This window comes from Oncorhynchus nerka, linkage group LG26 (assembly GCF_034236695.1).
Source record: "Oncorhynchus nerka isolate Pitt River linkage group LG26, Oner_Uvic_2.0, whole genome shotgun sequence".
NCBI lineage: Eukaryota > Metazoa > Chordata > Actinopteri > Salmoniformes > Salmonidae > Oncorhynchus > Oncorhynchus nerka.
In genome coordinates, this window is record NC_088421.1 from 23,082,702 (window position 1) to 23,104,863 (window position 22,162).

At 47.0% G+C, this 22,162-nt stretch overlaps 1 pseudogene; it reads right to left on the minus strand.

Moving 5' to 3' along the window:
• The window catches only part of LOC135564864 (SH3 and multiple ankyrin repeat domains protein 1-like), a 58,574-nt pseudogene extending 46,399 nt beyond the window's left edge, over positions 1-12,175 (minus strand).
• Between the last annotated feature and the right edge of the window lie 9,987 nt (positions 12,176-22,162).

Consider the following 22,162-nt stretch of genomic DNA (forward strand, 5'->3'; position numbering starts at 1 on the left):
CCTTCCTCTGTCTCTCCTATCCCCTGCCTCTGTCTCTCCTATCCCCTGCCTCTGTCTCTCCTATCCCCTTCCTCTGTCTCTCCTATCCCCTTCCTCTGTCTCTCCTATCCCCTGCCTGTCTCTCCTATCCCCTTCCTCTGTCTCTCCTATCCCCTGCCTCTCTCCCCCTCCTCTGATCCCCTTCCTCTGTCTCTCCTATCCCCTTCCTCTGTCTCTCCTATCCCCTTCCTCTGTCTCTCCTATCCCCCTTCCTCTGTCTCTCCCTATCCCCTTCCTCTGTCTCTCCTATCCCCTGCCTCTGTCTGTCTCCGATCCCCTGCCTCTGTCTCTCCTATCCCCTTCCTCTGTCTCTCCTATCCCCTGCCTCTGTCTCTCCTATCCCCTTCCTCTGTCTCTCCTATCCTCTGTCTCTCCGATCCCCTTCCTCTGTCTCTCCGATCCCCTTCCTCTGTCTCTCCTATCCCCTGCCTCTGTCTCTCCGATCCCCTTCCTCTGTCTCTCCTATCCCCTGCCTCTGTCTCTCCTATCCCCTGCCTCTGTCTCTCCTATCCCCTGCCTCTGTCTCTCCTATCCCCTGCCTCTGTCTCTCCTATCCCCTGCCTCTGTCTCTCCGATCCCCTTCCTGTGTCTCTCCTATCCCCTGCCTCTGTCTCTCCTATCCCCTTCCTCTGTCTCTCCTATCCCCTTCCTCTGTCTCTCCTATCCCCTGCCTCTGTCTCTCCTATCCCCTGCCTCTGTCTCTCCTATCCCCTTCCTCTGTCTCTCCTATCCCCTTCCTCTGTCTCTCCTATCCCCTGCCTGTCTCTCCTATCCCCTTCCTCTGTCTCTCCTATCCCCTGCCTCTCTCTCCGATCCCCTTCCTCTGTCTCTCCTATCCCCTTCCTCTGTCTCTCCTATCCCCTTCCTCTGTCTCTCCTATCCCCTTCCTCTGTCTCTCCTATCCCCTTCCTCTGTCTCTCCTATCCCCTGCCTCTGTCTCTCCGATCCCCTGCCTCTGTCTCTCCTATCCCCTTCCTCTGTCTCTCCTATCCCCTGCCTCTGTCTCTCCTATCCCCTTCCTCTGTCTCTCCTATCCTCTGTCTCTCCGATCCCCTTCCTCTGTCTCTCCGATCCCCTTCCTCTGTCTCTCCTATCCCCTGCCTCTGTCTCTCCGATCCCCTTCCTCTGTCTCTCCTATCCCCTGCCTCTGTCTCTCCTATCCCCTGCCTCTGTCTCTCCTATCCCCTTCCTCTGTCTCTCCTATCCCCTGCCTCTGTCTCTCCTATCCCCTTCCTCTGTCTCTCCTATCCCCTTCCTCTGTCTCTCCTATCCCCTTCCTCTGTCTCTCCTATCCCCTGCCTCTGTCTCTCCGATCCCCTGCCTCTGTCTCTCCTATCCCCTGCCTCTGTCTCTCCTATCCCCCTGCCTCTGTCTCTCCTATCCCCTTCCTCTGTCTCTCCGATCCCCTTCCTTTGTCTCTCCTATCCCCTTCCTCTGTCTCTCCTATCCCCTTCCTCTGTCTCTCCTATCCCCTTCCTCTGTCTCTCCTATCCCCTTCCTCTGTCTCTCCTATCCCCTGCCTCTGTCTCTCCGATCCCCTTCCTCTGTCTCTCCGATCCCCTTCCTCTGTCTCTCCTATCCCCTTCCTCTGTCTCTCCTATCCCCTGCCTCTGTCTCTCCTATCCCCTGCCTCTGTCTCTCCTATCCCCTTCCTCTGTCTCTCCTATCTTCTTCCTCTGTCTCTCCTATCCCCTTCCTCTGTCTCTCCTATCCCCTTCCTGTCTCTCCTATCCTCTGTCTCTCCTATCCCCTTCCTCTGTCTCTCCTATCCTCTGTCTCTCCGATCCCCTTCCTCTGTCTCTCCTATCCCCTGCCTCTGTCTCTCCTATCCCCTGCCTCTCTCTCCTATCCCCTTCCTCTGTCTCTCCGATCCCCTTCCTCTGTCTCTCCTATCCCCTGCCTCTGTCTCTCCGATCCCCTTCCTCTGTCTCTCCGATCCCCTGCCTCTGTCTCTCCTATCCCCTCTCCTATCCCCTGCCTCTGTCTCTCCTATCCCCTTCCTCTGTCTCTCCTATCCCCTGCCTCTGTCTCTCCTATCCCCTGCCTCTGTCTCTCCTATCCCCTGCCTCTGTCTCTCCTATCCCCTGCCTCTGTCTCTCCGATCCCCTTCCTCTGTCTCTCCGATCCCCTTCCTCTGTCTCTCCTATCCCCTTCCTCTGTCTCTCCTATCCCCTTCCTCTGTCTCTCCTATCCCCTGCCTCTGTCTCTCCTATCCCCTGCCTCTGTCTCTCCGATCCCCTTCCTCTGTCTCTCCTATCCCCTGCCTCTGTCTCTCCTATCCCCTGCCTCTGTCTCTCCTATCCCCTGCCTCTGTCTCTCCTATCCCCTGCCTCTGTCTCTCCGATCCCCTGCCTCTGTCTCTCCGATCCCCTGCCTCTGTCTCTCCGATCCCCTGCCTCTGTCTCTCCTATCCCCTGCCTCTGTCTCTCCGATCCCCTGCCTCTGTCTCTCCGATCCCCTTCCTCTGGCTATGTTCCGGTCCAGCCTGTTTACCATGCGTTACAATTGTGTAGAGACTTGAGGGATTTTCTGGGGTTTTAGTCTCTGTGGAGTTAAATCCTTCTTTCCAGCTGGGCCAAATATATTCATCCAGCTCTGTCTGGTGGAGCCCTGGGCGGCTGGGACAGTCACAGCCTGACAAATGGGGTCTTATCTGGGCTAAACCAGCAGGATGGGAGGCCCACGGCAAAACTTTCACCACCACCAACCTCTCGCCTCAGAGGCATCACTATACATCCAGATCAGCCTTACTTTCTGTACTACCCCACGCACCCCTCCAAACTTCAATTGTAGACAGACTGACCTACAATTCAAATCACCTTGCATCCTAATTAACTACTCAATATCGACCAGTCCGCCAACATTTTCCCAAGATACATCAATGTTTTGCTCTTTTACACGACCATGTTCTTTTTCCTGTGGAACTTTTGGTCATATATCCCATTTTCCTTACCTGAACATGTACTACCAGTAGGGGGCAGTGGCTCACCCCCCACTGCTGTATTTTTCCTTACAGGCAGTGTCAGTGTGTATGTAAGACTTATTAAAGTCTCAGCTGGTAAGATCTGAACCTTACTGTCGTTTGCACGTGTTCCAATTATGTATAGGTGTAACAAGGTGGGTCTAGCCGGCTCAGGTCCAGTGCTGTACTTTGTATTCCCATGCTGAAACCAGATGTGTGTACATACTACCGTTCAAAAGTTTGGGGTCCCTTAGAAATGTCAGTGTTTTCCATGAAAACATACATGAAATGAGTTGCAAAATGAATAGGAAATATAATCAAGACATTGACATGGTTAAAAATAATGTTTAAAAAAAGAATTTTTTTATTATTTTATTTTTTGAAATAATAATTGGTGTCCTTCCAATTTTGCTTTCGTCAAAGAATCAGCAATTACAGCCTTGCAGACCTTTGGCATTCTAGTTGTCAATTTGTTGAAGTAATCTGAAGAGATTTCAACCCATGCTTCCTGAAGCACCTCCCACAAATTGCATTGGCTTGATGGGCACTTCTTACGTACCATGCGGTCAAGCTGCTCCCACAACAGCTCCATAGGGCTGAGATCCGGTGACTGCTGGCCGCTCCAATATAGACAGAATATCAGCTGACTGCTTCTTCCTTAAATAGTTCTTGCATAGTTTGGAGCTGTGCTTTTGGTCAATGTCCTGTTGGCATGGTGTTGGAAAATGGAGTGATAGCCTTCCTTCTTCAAGATCCCTGATACTCAGTACAAATATCCCACCTTACCACCACCAAAGCACCCCCAGACCATCACATTGCCTCCACCATACTTGACAGATGGCGTCAAGCACTCCTTCAGCATCTTTACATTTTTTTCTGCTTCTCACAGATGTTCTTCTTTCATCCGAACACCTCAAACTTAGATTTGTCTGGAAAAAGTGTTATGGACAGTCTTCCTCTGTCCAGTGTCTGTGTTCTTTTGACCATCTTAATCTTTTCTTTTTATTGGCTAGTCTGAGATATGGCTTTTTCTTTGCAACTCTGCCTAGAAGGCCAGCATCCTGGAGTCGCCTCTTCACTGTTGACATTGAGACTGATGTTTTGCGGGTACTATTTAATGAAGTAGCCAGTTGAGGACTTGTGAGGCATCTGTTTCTCAAACTTGACACTCTAATGCACATGACCTCTTGCCCAGTTGTGCACCGGGGCCTCCCACTCCTCTTTCTATCCTGTTTAGAGCCAGTTTGTGCTGTTCTGTGAAGGGAGTAGTACACACCATTGTACGAGATCTTCAGTTTCTTGGCAATTTCTCGCATGGAAAATGTGAGGAAGGCAGACGTTTTACGTGTCCCCAACCGATTGTTTTATTTTGTTCATTTATTTGCTTTGTTTAACCTATTTTTCGACATTATGTACAAAATAACATCTCTTATAACCGAAAATAACTTCTAGACATCAGGGCTGCGATTACTCACCACGGACTAGCAGAATCCTTTTTTTTTTTCATTCACCAGTCTGACGAGCCTGACGCAAAGGATATACTGCTTCCTCGGGAACGGGCCCAGGTCCCTGTGATTTGCGTGAAGAGGAGGTGGAGAAAAAGGGCGGGCCTTCTGAGAATTCGTAGGCGATCGAATAAACTCCCACTTCTGTGTTCCAATGGCACGTTGTGTTAGCTAATCCAGGTTTATAATTTTAAAAGGCTAATTGATCATGGCTTCGGGACAAGTCTCTGAATGTCATTGAGTGGCCCAGCCAGAGCCATGACTTGAACCTGATGGAATATCTCTGGAGAGACCTGAAAATAGCTGTGCAGCGACACTCCCCAGCCAACCTGAAAGAGCTTGAGTGGATCTGCAGAGAGAATGGGAGAAACTCCCCAAATACAGGTATGCCAAGCTTGTTGCGTCATACCCAAGAAGACTCGAGGCTGTAATCACTGCCAAAGGTGCTTCAACAAAGTACTAATGTGATATTTCAGATTTTGCTTTGTCATTATGTGGTAATATTTCAACCATTTTAGAATAAGGCTGTAACATAACAAAATGTGGAAAAAGTCTAGGGGTCTGAATACTTTCCGAATGCACTGTGTATGTAATATAGAACATATAGATAGATATATATCTATCATTGGCTGAAACATCCAGCCCTTTAACTTCAAAACCCCCCTTTCTCTCCTGTAGTATTGAACCAGTGCCACTCTCCTACTCCCTTACACTCCCCATGTTTAATACTCCCTAATTATCTTCATCACCCCAACCCTGCTGTAGTACTGAACCAGTGCCACTCTCCTACTCCCTTACACTCCCCATGTTTAATACTCCCTAATTATCTTCATCACCCCATCCCTGCTGTAGTACTGAACCAGTGCCACTCTCCCACTCCCTTACACTCCCCATGTTTAATACTCCCTAATTATCTTCATCACCCCAACCCTGCTGTAGTATTGAACCAGTGCCACTCTCCTACTCCCTTACACTCCCCATGTTTAATACTCCCTAATTATCTTCATCACCCCAACCCTGCTGTAGTATTGAACCAGTGCCACTCTCCTACTCCCTTACACTCCCCATGTTTAATACTCCCTAATTATCTTCATCTAAGAGCTTATTATTTTTCATAAGCCATTATGTTATGAAAGAGTAATTAACTTACTTGTTCATTCTCCACAAGCGTATCAGTGACTCTTTCATTAATTATTTGATAAAATGTCAACACAATACTCTCCCCTGTGGTCGTTTTCTTTTCACTCGAACCCTGGGGTAGTGGAGGCCTTTTATCTCTGGTGGAAAAGGAAGTTAACTTTCTGTAATTTGCAGGGTGACTCATCATGATTGTGATTCACATGAATAACAGAACTCAGAGGTTTAGGGACTTATCCACTGACTTCTGAGTGAAAATGGATGACAGAGTACTTCACATTCCATGGCAGGTAGGGCTGAGAAGTGCCAGAAATGGATGACAGAGTACTTCACATTCCATGGCAGGTAGGGCTGAGAAGTGCCAGAAATGGATGACAGAGTACTTCACATTCCATGGCAGGTAGGGCTGAGAAGTGCCAGAAATGGATGACAGAGTACTACACATTCCATGGCAGGTAGGGCTGAGAAGTGCCAGAAATGGATGACAGAGTACTTCACATTCCATGGCAGGTAGGGCTGAGAAGTGCCAGAAATGGATGACAGAGTACTTCACATTCCATGGCAGGTAGGGCTGAGAAGTGCCAGAAATGGATGACAGAGTACTTCACATTCCATGGCAGGTAGGGCTGAGAAGTGCCAGAAATGGATGACAGAGTACTTCACATTCCATGGCAGGTAGGGCTGAGAAGTGCCAGAAATGGATGACAGAGTACTTCACATTCCATGGCAGGTAGGGCTGAGAAGTGCCAGAAATGGATGACAGAGTACTTCACATTCCATGGCAGGTAGGGCTGAGAAGTGCCAGAAATGGATGACAGAGTACTTCACATTCCATGGCAGGTAGGGCTGAGAAGTGCCAGAAATGGATGACAGAGTACTTCACATTCCATGGCAGGTAGGGCTGAGAAGTGCCAGAAATGGATGACAGAGTACTTCACATTCCATGGCAGGTAGGGCTGAGAAGTGCCAGAAATGGATGACAGAGTACTTCACATTCCATGGCAGGTAGGGCTGAGAAGTGCCAGAAATGGATGACAGAGTACTTCACATTCCATGGCAGGTAGGGCTGAGAAGTGCCAGAAATGGATGACAGAGTACTTCACATTCCATGGCAGGTAGGGCTGAGAAGTGCCAGAAATGGATGACAGAGTACTACACATTCCATGGCAGGTAGGGCTGAGAAGTGCCAGAAATGGATGACAGAGTACTTCACATTCCATGGCAGGTAGGGCTGAGAAGTGCCAGAAATGGATGACAGAGTACTTCACATTCCATGGCAGGTAGGGCTGAGAAGTGCCAGAAATGGATGACAGAGTACTTCACATTCCATGGCAGGTAGGGCTGAGAAGTGCCAGAAATGGATGACAGAGTACTTCACATTCCATGGCAGGTAGGGCTGAGAAGTGCCAGAAATGGATGACAGAGTACTTCACATTCCATGGCAGGTAGGGCTGAGAAGTGCCAGAAATGGATGACAGAGTACTACACATTCCATGGCAGGTAGGGCTGAGAAGTGCCAGAAATGGATGACAGAGTACTACACATTCCATGGCAGGTAGGGCTGAGAAGTGCCAGAAATGGATGACAGAGTACTTCACATTCCATGGCAGGTAGGGCTGAGAAGTGCCAGAAATGGATGACAGAGTACTACACATTCCATGGCAGGTAGGGCTGAGAAGTGCCAGAAATGGATGACAGAGTACTACACATTCCATGGCAGGTAGGGCTGAGAAGTGCCAGGGACCACCTGATACGATATATATTGCAATTCACACAATTCTCTGTCTATATATATATTGCGATTGGATGTTCTAAACATATTGCCACATCTGCTGCAGAGAGATGACAGAGAGAGAGACAGAGAGATGAGAGAGAGCCATGAGAAAAGTGTTGATCAGTCGGGGAAATAAAAGTCGTGAAAACATGATGGCTCACTATTTAAAAAGAAGATGGAGAACAAGCTATAGGATGAAAAATACAGAAGTTTTAGCGCCGGTACAGCCGACTAGCTCTAGCTAACGCAACCTAGCAAATAAATTAGTAAATTGATACTTGGGAGTGAAATTATAGTGTGATATTAACTTTTTAATATATTTTCATCACTAAATTGGCAGGTTATGAACACCCTCAGGTAGATGTCAACGCTTTCCAGTGTGAGGAGTTAGACAGCTGCAAGAGGATGAAATGAATTCCATTATGCAGTGCAAATCTAACAATGCATTCTGTAGGAAGACTACAATATCCTGTCTGAGTGGTTGGTTTTATGTAATTGCATTAGTATATGACTTTGGGTAAGGAAACTACTGCTGCATCCTGTAGAATATCCCTGGTAGTTGGCTAAGAGAGAAATGAATCCACTCAAGATGCATTTGCTAAGTACAGAAAAGGTGGTAAATAATAAAGACTTATCTCCTACCCAGGAGACGGCTAATCCCTGTAAAACTATGCTCATTACTTCAATGGGAAAGGGGAGATTTGCTTAATTAAGTCGTTAAGGAGCCAGCAACCCCACAGCTGTTTGGGACCACTGCAAATTTAATTTGAGAGAAATGTGATTGACTGATACTGGGACCAGAAATTGGCCTTGGCATTGTTAACACACCTTGAGGCCCCCAGTATTAGCAAGAGAATGATCATTTTGCGCAGTTAAACAGGCCCACTGGGCTATATATGGACCAGCCCAACTGGCATTTTCCTGAAATTCCAGATGGCTAGTCCGCTACTGATATTTGTGTCACTTCGTGTGTCAGGCTGTGTGTGTATCTCAAGTGATCACAGACTTTAATTTTTACACTGAACAAAAATATAAATACAACATTCAATAATTTCAAATATTTTACTGAGTTTCAGTTCATATACGGAAATCAGTCAATTGAAGTAAATTAATTAGGCTCTAATCTATGGATTTCACATGACTGGGAATACAGATATGTATCTGTTGGTCACAGATACACACCCCTTCCTTCTTTTTTTTTAAAGGTATCAGAAAACCAGCCAGTGCCTGTTGTGACCATCATTTGCCTCATGCAACATGACACATCTCCTTCACATAGAGTTGATCAGGCTGTTGATTGTGGCCTGTGAAATGTTGTCCCACTCCTCTTCAATGGCTGTGCAGAGTTGCTGGATAGTGGCGGGAACTGGAACACGCCGCTATACACGTTGATCCAGAGCATCCCACACATGCTCAATGGGTGACATGTCTGGTGAGTATGCAGGCTATGGAAGAACTGGGACATTTTCAGATTCCAATAATTGTGTACAGATCCTTGCGACTAGGGGCCGTGCATTATCATGCTGAAACATGAGGTGATGGCGGTGGATGAATGGCAGCACGACAATGAGCCTCAGGATCTCGTCACGTGAAATTGCCATTGATAAAATGCAATTGTGTTACTTGTCCATAGCTTATGCCTACCCATACCATACCATAACCACACCACCACCATGCTGCACTCTGTTCACAACATTGACATCAGCAAACTGCTCGCCCACATGTCTGCCATCTGCCCGGTACAGTTAACCGGGATTCATCTGTGTAGAGCACACTTCTCCAGCGTGCCAGTGGCCATCGAAGGCGAGCATTTGCCCACTGAAATCGGTTACGACGCCAAACTGCAGTCTGGTCAAGACCCTGGTGAGGACGACGAGCACGCAGATGAGCTTCCCTGAGACGGTTTCTGACAGTTTGTGCAGAAGTTCTTCAGTTGTGCAAACCCACAGTTACATCAGCTGAAACACTGCTGCGGGGACTTGCTTCTATTCAGCCACAACAGCATTAGTGAGGTCGGGCGATAAGGCCTGGCTCGCAGTCAGAGTTCCAATTCATTCTAAAGCTGTTTGATAGGGTTGAGGTCAGGGCTCTATGCAGTCCAGTCAAGTTCTTCCACACCGATGTCGACAAACCGTTTTGCTTTATGCATGGGGGCATTGTCATGCTGAAACAGGATAGGGCCTTCCCCAAACTGTTGCCACAAAGTTGGAAGCACAGAATCGTCTAGAATGTCATTGTATGCTGTAGCGTTAAGATTTCCCTTCACTGGAACTAAGGGGCCTAGCCGAACCATGAAAAACAGCCCCAGAGCATTATTCCTCATCCACCAAACTTTACAGTTGGCACTATGCATTCGGGCAGGTCGTGTTCACCCAGATTTGTTTTGGACTGCCAGATGGTGAAGCGTTATTCATCACTCCAGAGAACGTGTTTCCACTGCTCCAGAGTCCAATTGTGGTAATCTTTACTCCACTCCAGCCGACGCTTGGCATGTGTATAGTGATCTTAGGCTTATGTGCGGCTGCTCGGCAATGGAAGCCCATTTCATGAACAGTTATTGTGCTGATGTTGCTTCCAGAGGCAGTTTGGAACTCGGTAGTGAGAACTGCAACCGAGGACAGACGGTTTTTATGTGCTTCAACACTCGCCGGTCTTATTGTGTGGTCTGTCACTTTGCAGCTGCGCCGTTGTTGCTCCGTTGTTGCTCCGTTTCCACTTCACAGTAACAGCACTTACAGGGGCAGCTCTAGCAGGACAGAAATGTGATGAACGGACTTGTTGGAAAGGTAGCGTCCTATGACGGTGCCACGTTGAAAGTCACTGAGCTCTTCAGTAAGGTCATTCTACTGCCAATGTTTGTCTATGGAGATTGCATGGCTGTTTTCGATTTTATACACCTTTCAGCAACGGTGTGGGTGAAATAGCCGAATCCACTCATTTGAAGGGGTGTCCACATACTTTTGTATATATAGTGTATCTTCACGTCACTCTGTTATATAACTATATGATAGTCATTATATCAACATTTGCTCATAAAGGCGTATTTGCATAATTAATTTTACCTACACAAAAAGATCTCAACATGAACGAACATTGTTGGCATTTCTAAAATTGTACTGGAATGTCATGTTTCCATCAAACGTAATCAAACAGGTAATTCATCCGCATGAAATGGTTGGATGGAAACGTGGTTACTGACACAGACCCCACAAGGGGTGATGGGACCGACTACTGATAAAGAATTTGACTCACTTTATGCTCCACGCAAGGATCGATCATCAAAGCACTAGCGCAAAGGTAGGTCAATCTTCCGAATAGGCAAAAAAAAGTCCTAGTGGTAGCCTATTATATGGATAATATAACTCAAATTTACCATAAAAGAGAATGAATCACACAGGCATGCAAGTTGTGTTGTTCAAGGATGCTGTGTTCAGGCGAAGATTATGACTACAGTAACTGCCCCTGTCATTTGTGGTTCAAGTGTGTAAACCCATCATTTGCCACGCGCCAAACCACTTTCGCTGCATAGGCCTAAAGAGCTTGAGCCGATATATCTACTTTACTTGTTGACATATGTACTTGACATGTCTCAACCGTGGTGGTCCCACAATTGACGATGAATGTATATAAAAAAAACGGTGTTGGGTTTAAAAAGAAAGAGGGATGCAAAGTTTAGTCTCAATAGGGAAAGAGTTAAGAGCTGGAAGGAATTTGGAACAAGCACACCACAATCACAACTTTTGGGTAAGTCTTTATAGATGTTAATTTGGATAAAACGCCTTTGGCTTTTATTAGTATATATAAAATGTATATAATATGCTAAGTGTGTCTCTAATATATCTGTCTAAATGACTGCTGCCTCATTCCCAGATTTACAAACCAAATCTAGTCAACCTAGGCTAATTCAGGCCTGGGGTGGTCTACAAGCAAGTCCTCATTTTTCTGTTCAGAAATGAAGAGCAAAAGTCTAGCCCGACCCATTGGTCAAAATGAACTCTGGCGCCAACTACATTGTTCACAAACCATGCTGCTGCTGTAGCATTCAGGGGTTGGCCAGTTTTGCCATGCTCTCTCACATTTTATAGCCTAGCCTATATATTTGAACAGACTATTGATTTCTAGATAAAGATAATTGAATGCTTCCTTGTCCACCCATATAGTGATCATGTACGCAGTAGGCTAGTTCGTTTAGTGGGAGGGCAACAGGAAAATGGAGATATTAAAACATTCGGGGGTCCTAAGCAAGATTTGGTTGGGCCCCCAACGCAAAACATTTCAGTGGCCCCCCTCTTGACGATGGAGAGAGAAATGTATGTTTTAAAGTACATTTCCTGCAGTTCTACACATTTTGCCATGGGGCGGAGAGAAATGTTTTCAGCCATGACTTATGCCATGTTAATGATATCTAAGTGAACGTGACTAACACAATCAATGGGGAGGTCTGGACCTGGAGGTCAAGGCCCCTGGGATGCGTGCCCGGTCAGTATTTGGACATGATAACTGACTAGACTCACTTACCAATCTAAAAAGTTCTCCCATGTCACCCCGTTCCTTCACACTCTCCACTGGCTTCCATATGAGGCTTCCATTTGAAGACCATGGTACTTGCCTACGGAGCAACTAGAGTAACTGCCCCTCCCTACCTTTAGGCTTATGCTCAAACCCTACACCCCAACCTGTTGTACTCTGTTCTGTCACCTCTGGTCTCTTGGACCTCCCACCCCTGTGGTAGGGCAGCTCCCCCTTAGCCCAGTCCATGCTCCCCTCTGTCCTGGCACCCCAATAGTGGAACCAGCTTCCCCTGAAGCTAGGACCGCAGATTCCCTGCCCATCCTAGGACAGCAGATTCCCTGCCCATCCTAGGACCGCAGATTCCCTGCCCATCCTAGGACAGCAGATTCCCTGCCAATCCTAGGACAGCAGATTCCCTGCCCATCCTAGGACAGCAGATTCCCTGCCCATCCTAGGACAGCAGATTCCCTGCCCATCCTAGGACAGCAGATTCCCTGCCCATCTTCTGAAAACAACAAAAAAAACGTTAATGAACTCGCACTTGACTTTTTTTCCCCCTTACAAGCTCTGACTTTTCTGACAGCTACTTTATTGAGAAAAAACTGTACTTACTATGACTGTGATATGTGGTTGTCCCACCTAGCTATCTTAATGTGAATGCACTAACTGTAAGTCACTCTGGACATTAAAATGTAAAAATCGTTAGCTCACATTGCTAATTGTGTGACTGTCAGTGACTGACAAAACAAGAGAGAAACTGATGATGCATGACTTTTAAACTTTTACCATTCTGATTCTCATCAGTCAGTTGAGACACCAACTGAGTTCCCAAAACCTGCTTATGTTGCTTATGCTTGGAACCGGCCCTGTGTAGAGGACTATATTTAAGAAATAAGGCCTGAGGGGGTGTTGTATATGGCCAATATACCACAGCTAAGGGCTGTTCTTATTCACGATACAACGTGGAGTGCCTGGATACAGCCCTTAGCCATGGTATATTGGCCATATACAAAAAAAAACCTGAGGTTCCTTATTGCTATTATATAAACTAGTTTCCAACGTAATTAGAGCAGTAAAAATAAAAGTTTTGTCATACCTGTGGTATATGGTCTAATATACCACGGCTGTCAGCCAATCAGCATTCAGGACTCGAACCAACCAGTTTATAATTATCTTCTTATTGGCTAGCCACATACATGCTCTTACCTCTCCTAACTCCATGTCTGTTTCTATTTCATCAAATTTGTAGCCCTCTCCATTTACTATGCTCTTCCTCTCCCTCGATCGTCTCTTCTTCTCTTTTTGCACACATAGCCACACTCCTTTCTCTTCTCAGTCCCCCTCGGTCTCCCCTTGTCTCCTTGTATTACTTGGCACATGCAGCCCTGCTCTCTCCACGCTATACCCCTGCCACCCCCTCTACCGACACACACTGTTACATATCTCTGGGTCAAATGTAGCTTCAACACACAAGTTCTCTCATACAGACTCTGTGATATATCTCACTCACGCTAACACACATACACAGGGATACACAGAACACACACATTTGGGGTTGTGTCTCTGCATTACTTCTCTCTATGTGATATCTCTGTGCAGTCCTTGCCTGCTGGGCACAAAATGCAGTGTTTGTTATCAGTGGGGGAGTGGGGACTTTTTGTCTTTCTCCATCCCTCTCCACCACTCCTCATGAGTGATCTCTCTCCTCCACCTTTCCCTAACCATCCCTCTCCACCACTCCTCATGCGTGATCTCTCTCCTCCACCTTTCCCTAACCAACCCTCTCCACCACTCCTCATGCGTGATCTCTCTCCTCCACCTTTCCCTAACCATCCGTCTCCCTGACAATCTGCGTCCTGCATCCATCCGTCAGTCAGTTAGGGGTGAGATGGGGGATATGAAAACAGGCGGGCGGAAAAGAAAAATGAGAGCAAGAGGGAAAGAAAAACAGAAGCAGATTCAATAAGAGACTTCACTGTGGAGAGGAGGAGTGTGTTTGTGCTCTATCCTCTCTCTCTCTCTGCGCGAGCGTGTGTGTGTCTCTTCTGGCTCCACTGTTGTTCACTGGCTCCATGGATGAGCTGGGAAGAGGAGGTAGAGCGGAATCAGCGGATGCATCTGGCCAGAGGAGAACGGGAGGACTTTGATCGGCATGCGCGACAAACTGGCGGCGCTGATCATCAGCGGCTCTATCCTTCCTCCTCTCTCTCCCCTTCTCTCCCTTTCTCTCTCACGTGCACACACATTCTCAGACTCACACACACTCGCACACCGACTGGATGCCATCTCACTAGGCTGAACAAGAGGTGCTTAGGCTTGTCATTAGTCGCACAGGGAGATCCAGAGAGTTGAGTGTGTGTGTGAAGTGGGGACACTGAATACACAGAAGTGGCTTTGATTGGCTCGTGGCTTAAATGACTCTCTCACTCTGTGTCACAGTGGACTTACTTCTGGGATCCTGACAACGAAAACGGTCACTGAGAGAAGGAGAGAGGGCGGGGGGATATTGGAGGAGTGGAGGGGAGAGGTTTCAGGCACAGAGAGGCTGGCATCCAGAGTAACTAGGGACAGAGAAAGAGTGGAGGCGCGGAAGGAAGGGATGCCCTGGGGGTGCATCTTTCTATTCTTCACGCTCTCTTTTCTATCTGGAGTAAGGACTTGGGGGTTGTGAAGATCTCTGCCTCATGTGCTCTTCCTCTCTCTCTGTCTGTAGGTCTGTCTTTGGCTTGACTTTCTGGGTTGCTTTATTTTGCTCTGTGTCTCTGTGTTTGTCACTCTTTCTGTGCTGCAGGTGTGTATGTTTGGGACACTCACCCTCTCCCCTTTCTCTCTTTCTCTGTGTGAACTGAATGTGTGATTATGTGTTCCTTTTCTAGGTGGTAGTTCAGGGCTCTCATTGCATTGTCTCTCTCATTCTTTCTTTCTTTCTTTCTTTCTTTCTTTCTCTCTCTCTCTCTCTCTCTCTCTCTCTCTCTCTCTCTCTCTCTCTCATTCTTTCTCTCTCTCTGTGTATGTGTAGGTGTCTGTGTATTGGGGTGTCCTTGGCTGTGGGACTGGAGGGGTCATGATGGACCTAAAGGAGAGTTGTGGCAGTGAGGGGAGCCATGAGAGCTCCAGTCTGCACCCGTCCTCCTGGCAGGCCTTCTCCCACACCAGCACGCTCCACGGCCTGCGCTTCATCTTCCCCTACGGCCGGCCAACACCTCGCCGCCTGCTCTGGGCCGCCGCTCTGCTGGCCTGCCTGGGCCTCCTGGCCCTGGAGAGTGCCGAGCGCCTGGCCTACTTCCTCTCCTACCCCCATGTGACGAGCGTGGATGCCGTGATGTCGGGCAGCTTGTTGTTCCCTGCCGTCACCGTGTGCAACCTCAACGCCTACCGCTTCAGCCGCCTGTCCCGCAATGACCTGTACCACGCTGGGGAGCTGCTGGCCCTGCTGGACGTCCACCTGAGGATCCCTGAGCCCCAGCTGGCCGAGCCCCACGTCCTGGCCTTCCTCACAGACAAGGCCAACTTCACCGCCTACAGACCCAAGCCCTTCAGCATGCGTGAGTTCACCGAGAGGGTGGGCCACGACCTTAAGGAGATGATGCTCTACTGCCGATACCAAGGCCAGGAGTGCAGCCACAAAGACTTCAAAATCGTAAGTCTACTCATAGTCCCCCTGTCTTTGCTCAGGTCTGGCACGGGTCAGATCTGCTGCTACTGCAGCGCAGTTGAGTCTCTCACTCAGAAGGCTTTGTCTGTCAAGTGTTAATGTGTGTTCTGTGATATGGTCTACAAGTTTTCAAAGTCCGGGAGAGTTTTTTTCGCTCTGAGTTGACTTGATGTATGTTGGTAGCTGCACTGGGTCCCCTGCTGTGTATTTCTCTTGATATTTTTGTACTTCCATCTACAGGTTGTTTTTTAGTGATTGTGTACTGTAATCACACACTCTGCAGCTGTCCTGCTACTGTTTTCTTTATTTCATCATAGGATAGCTCTTGGGGTTTTGACAGTCTGTTGCACAGGTCTCTTGATAGTCCTCATAAATATGGAATATGTAGTTTGTCTTTGGGCTGAACACATGTGATATCATTTCAGATTTCATGGAATGACAGCTCTTGTTGCCCAGTTACAGCTGTTGTTGCCCAGTTACAGCTCTTGTTACCCAGCTACAGCTCTTGTTACCCAGCTACATCTCTTGTTACCCAGCTACATCTCTTGTTACCCAGCTACATCTCTTGTTACCCAGCTACAGCTCTAGTTACCCAGCTACATCTCTTGTTACCCAGCTACAGCTCTTGTTACATCTCTTGTTACCCAGCTACAGCTCTAGTTACCCAGCTACATCTCTTGTTACCCAGCTACAGCTCTAGTTACCCAGCTACATCTCTTGTTACCCAGCTACAGCTCTTGTTACCCAGCTACAGCTCTAGTTACCCAGCTACATCTCTTGTTACCCAGCTACAGCTCTTGTTACCCAGCTACAGCTCTTGTTACCCAGCTACATCTCTTGTTACCCAGCTACAGCTCTAGTTACCCAGCTACATCTCTTGTTACCCAGCTACAGCTCTTGTTACCCAGCTACATCTCTTGTTACCCAGCTACAGCTCTAGTTACCCAGCTACATCTCTTGTTACCCAGCTACAGCTCTTGTTACCCAGCTACAGCTCTTGTTACCCAGCTACATCTCTTGTTACCCAGCTACAGCTCTAGTTACCCAGCTACATCTCTTGTTACCCAGCTACATCTCTTGTTACCCAGCTACAGCTCTTGTTACCCAGCTACATCTCTTGTTACCCAGCTACATCTCTTGTTAACCAGCTACAGCTCTAGTTACCCAGCTACAGCTCTTGTTACCCAGCTACAGCTCTTGTTACCCAGTTACAGCTGTTGTTGCCCATTAACAACTCTAGTTGGCCAGTTACAGCTGTTGTTGCCCAGTTACAGCTCTTGTCCACGTACATCTCTAGTTGCCCAGGGACATCTCTAGTTACCCAGCTATAGCTCTTGTTACCCAGTTACAGCTGTTGTTGGCCAGTTACAGCTGTTGTTGGCCAGTTACAGCTGTTGTTGCCCAGATACAGCTCTTGTTGCCCAGTTACAGCTCTAGTTACCCAGCTACAGCTCTTGTTACCCAGCTACAGCTCTTGTTACCCAGTTACAGCTGTTGTTGCCCATTAACAACTCTAGTTGGCCAGTTACAGCTGTTGTTGCCCAGTTACAGCTCTTATCCACGTACATCTCTAGTTGCCCAGGGACATCTCTAGTTACCCAGCTATAGCTCTTGTTACCCAGTTACAGCTGTTGTTGGCCAGTTACAGCTGTTGTTGGCCAGTTACAGCTGTTGTTGCCCAGATACAGCTCTTGTTGCCCAGTTACTGCTCTTGTCCACATACAGCTCTAGTTGGCCAGTTACATCTCTTGTTGCCCAGTTACATCTGTTGTTGGCCAGTTACAGCTGTTGTTGGCCAGTTACAGCTGTTGTTGCCCAGATACAGCTCTTGTTGCCCAGTTACTGCTCTTGTCCACATACAGCTCTTGTTGCCCAGTTACAGCTGTTGTTGCCCAGTTACAGCTGTTGTTGCCCAGTTACAACTCTTGTTGCCCAGTTACAGCTCTTGTTGCCCAGTTACTGTTCTAATCCACATACAGCTCTAGTTGGCCAGTTCCATCTCTTGTTGGCCAGTTACAGATGTTGTTGCCCAAAACTCTTGGGGTTTTGACAGTCTGTTGCACAGGTCTCTTGATAGTCCTCATAAATATGGAATATGTAGTTTGTCTTTGGGCTGAACACATGTGATATCATTTCAGATTTCATGGAATGACAGCTCTTGTTACCCAGTTACAGCTGTTGTTGCCCAGTTACAGCTGTTGTTGCCCAGTTACATCTCTTGTTACCCAGCTACAGCTCTTGTTACCCAGTTACAGCTGTTGTTGCCCAGTTACAGCTTTTGTTACCCAGCTACAGCTCTTGTTACCCAGTTACAGCTGTTGTTGCCCAGTTACAGCTCTTGTTACCCAGTTACAGCTGTTGTTGCCCAGTTACAGCTCTTGTTACCCAGCTACAGCTCTTGTTACCCAGCTACAGCTCTTGTTACCCAGCTACAGCTCTTGTTACCCAGTTACAGCTGTTGTTGCCCATTAACAACTCTAGTTGGCCAGTTACAGCTCTTGTTGCCCAGTTACAGCTCTTGTTGCCCAGTTACAGCTCTTGTTACCCAGTTACTGCTCTTGTCCACATACATCTCTTGTTGGCCAGTTACATCTCTTGTTGGCCAGTTACAGCTGTTGTTGGCCAGTTACAGCTGTTGTTGCCCAGTTACAGCTCTTGTTGCCCAGTTACAGCTCTTGTTGTCCAGTTACTGCTCTTGTCCACATACATCTCTTGTTGGCCAGTTACATCTCTTGTTGGCCAGTTACAGCTGTTGTTGGCCAGTTACAGCTGTTGTTGGCCAGTTACAGCTGTTGTTGCCCAGTTACAGCTTTTGTTACCCAGTTAAAGCTCTTGTTGCCCAGTTACTGCTCTTGTCCACATACAGCTCTAGTTGGCCAGTTACATCTCTTGTTGCCCAGTTACAGCTGTTGTTGCCCAGTTACAGCTCTTGTTGCCCAGTTACTGCTCTTGTCCACATACAGCTCTAGTTGGCCAGTTACATCTCTTGTTGCCCAGTTACATCTGTTGTTGGCCAGTTACATCTGTTGTTGGCCAGTTACAGCTGTTGTTGCCCAGTTACTGCTCTTGTCCACATACAGCTCTAGTTGGCCAGTTACAGCTCTTGTTGGCCAGTTACATCTCTTGTTGGCCAGTTACAGCTCTTGTTGCCCAGTTACTGCTCTTGTCCACATACAGCTCTAGTTGGCCAGTTACAGCTCTTGTTGGCCAGTTACAGCTCTTGTTGGCCAGTTACAGATGTTGTTGCCCAGTTACTGCTCTTGTCCACATACAGCTCTAGTTGGCCAGTTACATCTCTTGTTGGCCAGTTACCGCTGTTGTTGCCCAGTTACAGCTCTTGTCCACGTACATCTCTAGTTGCCCAGGGACATCTCTAGTTGCCCAGGGACATCTCTAGTTGCCCAGGGACATCTCTAGTTGACCAGGGACATCTCTAGTTGACCAGGGACAGCTCTTGTTGACCAGTAAGAGCTCTTGTTGACCAGTTACAGCTCTTGTTACCCAGTTACAGCTGTTGTTGCCCATTAACAACTCTAGTTGGCCAGTTACAGCTCTTGTTGCCCAGTTACAGCTCTTGTTACCCAGTTACAGCTCTTGTTACCCAGTTACTGCTCTTGTCCACATACATCTCTTGTTGGCCAGTTACATCTCTTGTTGGCCAGTTACAGCTGTTGTTGGCCAGTTACAGCTGTTGTTGCCCAGTTACAGCTCTTGTTGTCCAGTTACTGCTCTTGTCCACATACATATCTTGTTGGCCAGTTACATCTCTTGTTGGCCAGTTACAGCTGTTGTTGGCCAGTTACAGCTGTTGTTGCCCAGTTACAGCTGTTGTTGCCCAGATACAGCTCTTGTTGCCCAGTTACTGCTCTTGTCCACATACAGCTCTAGTTGGCCAGTTACATCTCTTGTTGCCCAGTTACAGCTGTTGTTGCCCAGTTACAGCTCTTGTTGCCCAGTTACTGCTCTTGTCCACATACAGCTCTAGTTGGCCAGTTACATCTCTTGTTGGCCAGTTACATCTCTTGTTGGCCAGTTACAGATGTTGTTGCCCAGTTACTGCTCTTGTCCACATACAGCTCTAGTTGGCCAGTTACAGCTGTTGCTGCCCAGTTACAGCTCTTGTCCACGTACATCTCTAGTTGCCCAGGGACATCTCTAGTTGCCCAGGGACAGCTCTTGTTGACCAGTAAGAGCTCTTGTTGCCCAGTTACTGCTCTTGTCCACATACATCTCTTGTTGGCCAGTTACATCTCTTGTTGGCCAGTTACATCTCTTGTTGGCCAGTTACAGCTGTTGTTGCCCAGTTACAGCTGTTGTTGCCCAGTTACGACTCTTGTTGCCCAGTTACTGCTCTTGTCCACATACAGCTCTAGTTGGCCAGTTACATCTCTTGTTGGCCAGTTACAGCTGTTGTTGGCCATTTACAGCTGTTGTTGGCCAGTTACAGCTCTTGTTGCCCAGATACAGCTCTTGTTGCCCAGTTACTGCTCTTGTCCACATACAGCTCTAGTTGCCCAGGGTCAGCTCTTGTTGACCAGTTACAGCTCTTGTTGACCAGTTACTGCTCTTGTCCACGTACAGGTCTAGTTGGCCAGTTACAGCTCTTGTGGCCCAGTTATAGCTCTTGTTGCCCGGTTACAGCTCTTGCCTAGTTACAGCTCTTGCCCAGCTACAGTTTGTAGCCCACAAGTTCTCCAGACCATGCACAGGCTGTAGTATATGTACAGGTTGCTGCTAATGAGTTTTCCTCAGTGCTTTTTGTCTTGTAGCCATAGAGCCATAGCACACACACAGGCCCTGCTGTAGACATGCCTTTAGGCTCTGATCTGCTTTGATGAGGTTCCCTTTGAGGAGTGTAATCATTTTAGTCATTAAAGGAGAATATCAAAGACATCACTCTCTGTCTAAACTAGCATACTGGCAGCTTGTATATTGTCTGAGTTGAGGTATCCAGGTCGCCCAGTTTTGTAGTCACAGATGGGATTCATATCTTGGTTTTTCATCTCGGAACACACTCACTGTCAAGACTAACTGGCAAGGCAACAGTGATGTGTAATGTAATAGCTTACCTGGTATTATTGGGGTGGTCTCAGTGACTCATTTATAATTCTGTCAGGAATGAGTCATTCTTCAATGGTGAATCTGTAACCTGGTCATCTTTTGGGAATCTCTGTTTGGACAATATGTCATTTCCTGTTAACTCTGTTGGATCCTTTGGGTGTAAATATTGACCTAAGAATGCTCTGTAGTCAAACTTGCTAGTCCCTGTAGTGATTTATGTACTAGTGACGTTTCTTCAAATCAAGTTGTATTGGTTACATACACATATTTAGCACATGTTATTGCGGATTTAGCGAAATGCTTGTGTTCCTAGCTCCAACAGTGCAGTAATATCTAACAATTCACAACAATACATACAAATCTAAAGTAAAATAATGGAGTTAAGAAATACAGTACTGGTCAAAAGTTAGGACACACCTACTCATTCTAGGGTTTTTCTTTATTTTTTACTGTTGTTTACATTGTAGAATAGTGAAGACATCAAAACTATAAAATAACACATATGGAATCATGTAGTAACCAAAAAAGTGTTCAACAAATCAAAATATATTTTATATTTCAGTTTCTTCAAAGTAGCCACCCTTTGACTTGATGACAACCTTGCACAGTCTTGAAGGAGTTCCCACATATGCTGAGCATTTGTTGGTTGCTTTTCCTTCACTCTGCAGTCCAACTCATCCCAAACCATCTCAATTGGGTTAAGGTCAGGTGATTGTGGAGGCCAGGTCATCTGATGCAGTACTCTATCACTCTCCTTCTTGGTCAAATAACACTTACACAGCCTGGAGGTGTGTTGGGTCATCGGTGAAAAATATTTAAATTTGTTTAACACTTTTTTTAGTTACGACATGATTCCATATGTGGTATTTCAAAGTTTTGATGTCTTCACTATTCGTCTAAAATGTAGAAAATAGTAAAAATAAAGCAAAAACCTTGAATGAATAGGTGTGTCCAAACTTTTGACAGGTACTGTATAGAAATATTTGGACGAACAATGTCGGAGTGGCATTGACTAAAATACCATAGAATAGAATACAGTATATACATATGAATTGAGTAAGGCAGGATATAAACATTATTAAAGTGAGTAGTGTTCCATTATTAAAGTGACCAGTGATTCCATGTCTATGTATATAGGGCAGCAGGCTCTAAGGTGCAGGGTTGAGTAAACGAGTGGTTGCTGGCTAGTGATGGCTATTTAATAGTCTGATGGCCTTGAGATAGAAGCTATTTTTCAGTCTCTCGGTTCCAGCTTTGATGCACCTGTACTGACCTCGCCTTCTGGATGGTAGCGGGATGAACAGGCCGTAGTTGATGTCCTTGATGTTTTTTCTGGCCTTCCTGTTACATCGGGTGCTGTAGGTGTGCTGGAGGGCAGGCCGTGTGCCCCCGGTGATGCGTTGGGCAGACCGCACCACCCTCTGGAGAGCCCTGCGGTTGCGGGCAGTGCAGTTGCCGTACCAGGCAGTGATACAGCCCGACAGGATGCTCTCAATTGTGCATTTGTAAAACTTTGT